Here is a 6,000-nt window from a genome sequence, read left to right on the forward strand (position 1 = left end):
GTATTCAGCACAGCACCTAGCCCAATGCCTGTCCCATGCCTCCATTATTGGTTAAACAATTGACTGGGCACATTAGGGGGAGAAAGCTTCTATCACACACTCTCTCCCAATCTCCCACCCTATTCCAAAGCAAAAGTACACATTTTACTTATAAAGTCTAACACTTTTTATACTTTGGAAAATTACTTAAAAAAATAAGGAGGTAAAGATACACACACACAATAATAGCTTGATTACACTCAACAGGGAATGCATCTTAAATTCCTAGTTATGAATATTTTAATGAACAGTATCAATAAAAGCCTCTTACCCTTTGGCCTATTTGTGATGCTAAGGATTCAGTTAGTAATAATAGCTCTTTGAGGACAGAGGGAACTCAAAATAATTTATTTTTCAAAAGCATGAAACGCAAAGATCCTCCAGGGAAGTTTTATAAGCCATTTCGAAATAGAAACAATTACCAAACTTTCTAAAAGCACGGATGAATTGTTAGTTTTGATAAAAATAGATTTAAGCTCCATCTGAGAAAAATACAGTGAACAGACTTATAGAAAGCAAAATATTTGCTGTAAAAAAGGATCTCCAAGTTCTACAAAACATCTACAATGCTCAAATAAAATACATTTGAAAATCTTCTAGTTGCTCTGTTAGTGAAGGTCACCCATCTAAATTCAGAAGATTTTGCCATCCTCATTGTCAACCGTGCCCTCAGGCTCATCTAGAAAGCTGAGTGATTAAAAGCATGAACTTGGTAGTTGAGGTCCTGACTATACCACTTGTGTGACCTGGAGCAAGAGACTCAACCTTCCAAAGCCTTAATTTGCTCTCTCACAAAATGGAAGTAATGATAGCACCGCCTTGCAAGGTTCCCCTGAAGATTAAATGAGATCATGCATGTAATGCACAGAGCATAGAGCTGGGCACATGCTCCGTGCCTGGGAAATGTCAGCTGTTGCTATTGTGACATAACACATCAGAGGGAGAAAAAAACACAAAGCAATGCTTTTGAAGAAGTAATTATGGTTATCGAGACGTATGATATTTCCAAAGTCTAAAGTATGTCGGAATTTGCCTGACACAGAATTCAGAACAGCTCTCAGGCTTAAACAATAAGTTGACGTGAGAAGCTTTAAATAGGAACCACTAATAGAAGTTTCAAGGTAACATTCCTTTACAGACAACTCTACCAGCTAGGAAAGACTGGTGAAACAGAACATATTGAAAAATAGTCAGATCTCCCTCAGGCTTTAGTTCATTATAAATTACTTTATTTAATGCACACATGTTATAAACTAAAATCTCTCCAGAATAGAGCCCACTGTATCACAGAATTTAGTTTTAATGACCTTGGACCTAATCCAAAGGCTTTTAGTTACATGAAGTTCCATAAGGACTTTATTAAAATAGGGTTACAACAAGCATATGTCCTAGTCTCTGAAGGTGGTATTCTAGAAAAAGCCAAATCATATAATGTATAAATTGAAAGATTCTTACAGAATTTCTCATTCAACTCCTCCATTTTATAACTAAGGAAATAGGAACATTGAGAAACTCTCTACTAATGTTCTTTAGTGTAAATCCCGAAAAATGCATTTGAAGTGATGGTCCCAGTGAGGACTTATTTTGACATATCTTCAGGAGTTTCTTAGCAGAGCAGAACAAGCCAGGAATGAGGCAATAATTCTGAGAAAGATATAACAAAATTCTAAGCAGACACATATGGTTTTCTTCTTAGAACCTATAAAAGTGACCACATGGTCTATTTCCTCGCTCCTCCCCCACCTCGCTAAGCCTTGGTTTATGGACCATTCATTGAGAAGCGGCTCTCACTCCTCAGATGCAGGATCATTCTTGATGATGGCAAATGGCACGTGAATACAGACTCCACCAACATCTCTGGGATGAGGCTTATGCTTTTTAAAACCTAGAGTGAATGCTGTCTCTCACAGCTTTCTCTTAGCCACCCTAACATTTAGCTGTCGGTATGACTGGCCCTATTCCAAGAATAATAGCAACAATAAAAAAAATCCTCTGTACATTGATACAGTGTTATAGATAATGATAATTAACTGGATTGATTACCATCACATACCAGGCACTGTTCTAACAACAAACCCTAAGAGTCAGGCGCATTAGCATCCCTTTCATAGAGATGAGGAAACAGAAGCAAAGAGCATTAGGTAAATTGCCTCAAGTCACCGGCTAGCTTCCAAATTCAAGGAGTCCAGCTCCAGGACCTATACCTCTAACTTTATAGTCGTAATCCCCAGATTCTTCCTCACTGGATTCCACTATACATCATTTAATCCTTGACAAAATATTTTGCAGTATTATTCATTCCACTTTACCAGTGATAAAATGGAGATTTATAGAGGTTAAGTGTAAAGAGGTTACAAAACATGATGAGTATGTGGGAGAGCCAGGATTATAACCCAGGTCTAACTGATTCCAAAGCACACACACGGTATTAAAAACTGCTTTTCTGGCTTTCACAGCATTATCTCCTGCTGAGACTAGAAACTGGGGGCCCTGGCTCAGCTTCTAGGAGCTGCATCTTGCTCTCTCTAATCCTGGCTTAGAGAGAGACCATCTGGAACCATGATATGGCCATCTACCCTATACCGACTATTGTTTCTTCTTGCAAACCCTTCCTGCCGTACTCCGTCATGCGGCGCTGTCAAGCTGAGTTCATCACCCTTTGGACACCCTGCATTGGATGCTGGCCACGGCTCTGTTGGGAACCCAGACAAAAGCCAGGTTAATTTCCTCAGCCCTGGCCCCAGCTTCCTTTCTCATCCCATTATTCCATAGCACTTAGGGCCAGTATCCCTTCTGGTCCAAATCACCCAAGTCTTTACAGCCATAGTATATTCTTAATTTAAAATAGTTGAATGCAATATTATTCATCAGCACCTTTGTTTTAAATTGTACATGTGCCTACATATATTTAGATACATAAATTATATCTTTATCTTAGGTATTTCAATAAATAATCTAAAAAACTTTAACCAAAACACAGGCAGTGATGGAAACACACGCCTGCACCATATTTAGTCTTAAAAACCACTTGTTCATCTTCATCGTGGCATCTCAGTGCTCTCCTTTGACGTATATACATACACTCCTGAACAGTTCTATTCCTAAATCATATGGGTGCTCAATGGCACCGCTTAACAGGATGGGATGTTTTATCCTTAAGTAATTAAATTGTGTGTTGAAATAGCTATGTGAAATTCAGCAAGGTCATCCAGTCGTATCCATTTTAGTCAGCACCGACTTGGAAATGCTTTAAATTGCTGTTATCAGCTCCATTGCTAATGAGCCGATTGTCCTTGAAAACAGCCGATACCTTTTTTATTGCTCCTGGGACTATTAGAAGAGCAGTCTGTCAAGAATTTGGCCCAAGAGATCAAAAATGGCTTTAAAGGTATTTACCATATAATTTCCATGCACATTTAAAAAAAAGAATGAGTGATGGACATAATATTAAAGATACCTACATAAAAGGACGTACTGCCAAGAGCGGAAGAGAGAAGCTATGGACCCTAAAGTGGCTTGTTTGTTTCTTTGTGTGCGGTTAATTTTAGTCTATATTAGCTCCCTAATGCAAAACTTTGTTTAAAAAGATCATTGCTTTGAACATTTGATAGATATTTTCTTTTATGTGGACAGTTTAAAAACATTTAAAGCAATGCCAATTCTAAAAGTGCTAACTGTTGGAAATACCTTTCCAACTAGACATTACTGATGTCTGCAGTTCTTAGGAAACCGTTTCTTTGAGATCCTGACAGTCCCTGAAAGTTACGCATTTTGCCTAAGTCATAACTCTTACGGTGGAGCAATAGTTGCCTATTCATTCCTGCAGAAACATTTTGGCATAATTATGTAATCATAAACTGAAATGCTCTCCTCTGAACCAAAATGACCTTTCAGAGGTAGAATGCATAACATTTATCACCATTTTAAATATTTTTATTGAATGTCATTTTCAGTCGTACATTTAGCAAATGACTTTACATTTAGCCAGAAAAGAAAGTTCTAAGAATGCTGATAGATGCCAGTTGCACATTCTTCCTTCGACATGAAAGGGAAGAACTGTTATTTTTAGCAACATCATCTGTAAACTCCTGTGGCTCTCATTGTAAGTGTACACATTTTCTTAAGAACGGTGGTATTTTCATTACAACTAAAGATCAACAGAGCAAAAGTAATACAGGAATTCTGCTTCTACCCACTAGGATAGCTATTGTAAGAGATGCCTTGCACACTGAATAGGCTCCAGGGTAGGGCATGATTTGCTTCTTATGCCTTTGAGGCAGCAACGAATAACAGGCACAGCTTGACTTTCAGAGCCAGCAATCCAAAATCTGTGTCCTAGTTCTCCCTCTTAGTACATGTATAGTAACATTGGTCAAGTTACCTGTGCTCCTATGCCTCAAGTCATTCTCTAATAACAGAATTATCTGTGAAGTATGGAGTCCATTTCTTAAAGACCCAATTCCATTACTTCTCTCCTGGTTTTGCCAATCAAGGCACTAGACTTTTAACTGGAAGACCCAGATATGGGTCGCTGCATTTAGGAATCTATATTAAACAATAGCTATAAGGGTTCTTTCATTGTGAACTTTATGAAAATAGCAAAAATATTTATTTTAAGTAACTGAATCTACACTCTATCATGACAGATATACCAAATTTATAGTGTAACCTTATATATACTGTACAAACAGGTATCTATACTTAGTCTTCTAAAGGATTTTATTATTTTTAAAAAACATTTGTTGTTAGGCTGGATTCTATTTCTATTTCTAGTAAATTTTTAGCCTTCTAGAAATAGAAATAGAATCCAGTTCACTCTCCTACTAAATTGGGTCTGAGGTATCTCTTTCTTTCAGGCTCTTAATAGGTTTTAATTATGCTTAGGTACTTGCCTAAAGTACAGTACTGGTCTTTCTTTCTCTTAACAGGTATTTATTTAGCTGCTATCATGTGCCAGGCACTGTACCTGTTGATTTCCTCAGAGTCACTTGATTTCTCCAAAAGGCTTTGTACTTCATCAGGTATGCTTTAACACGCTGGCCGTGTGATGTGATGCCATGTTCAGGGGAAGGGGGGGGGCGGGCAAGATCAGTTTCCTGTTTTAATTGTTCCATTCTCTCTGCAGGATAATATTCTTCTCCATGCTGTGGGAACTTCACAAGGGTTTGAATGCCTTTAGGCAAGAAAGTAATTTCCTATTTGGAGCATAAAATGAAATCAGATCCATATGCTCAGTGCCATTATGCTTTCAATGTAATATATTAAATACTCTTAGCAACAGTAGCTCAGAGTCATTCCTGTTTAATCATTTCATGCTCACTATCTCCTAGGGGTCATGAAAAGTTACATAGCAAAATCCTGGGGAGATGATATTCTTCTGTAAGTGCAAAACATTTAATCCCTGTTGTTATAACCAGAAGGGCATTTAATGGCGGGTGACAGGAAATAGACAAATAGGTAATGGATTTTGAGTAATCTGATAGGGGAGAGGAGAGCAGAAGCTAGCGGTGGGGAAAGAAGGAGTAGCCTAGAAAAAGAGTGTTAACAGCTGAATCAAAAAATCCTTTTAAAAACCAGCCTAGAAGGAAGATGCTTTATTTTTTTCAATGTTATTTTAGAGTTAGATCATAGTAAGGGTGATTCTATAAAATTAGCTAATAATTCTCTACCTGTTCCTGTAATAATTATTTCTTTTTTTTTTAAAGATTTTATTTATTTATTTGATAGAGACAGCCTCCTAGCGGAGGACTGATGTGGGGCTCGATCCCAGAACGCTGGGATCACGCCCTGAGCTGAAGGCAGACACTTAACGACTGTGCCACCCAGGCGCCCCTGTAATAATTATTTCTTATTCCTTTGAGTATGTTTTTTTGAAAATTTTAAGACAACCTAAATTATTATTAATTTCTGCTCTAGTCTATATGAGAAGGTAAATGACTAATAAAGACTGCCAGGAGGACA

Source organism: Ailuropoda melanoleuca, chromosome 11 (assembly GCF_002007445.2).
Source record: "Ailuropoda melanoleuca isolate Jingjing chromosome 11, ASM200744v2, whole genome shotgun sequence".
In the NCBI taxonomy this organism is placed as follows: Eukaryota; Metazoa; Chordata; class Mammalia; order Carnivora; family Ursidae; genus Ailuropoda; species Ailuropoda melanoleuca.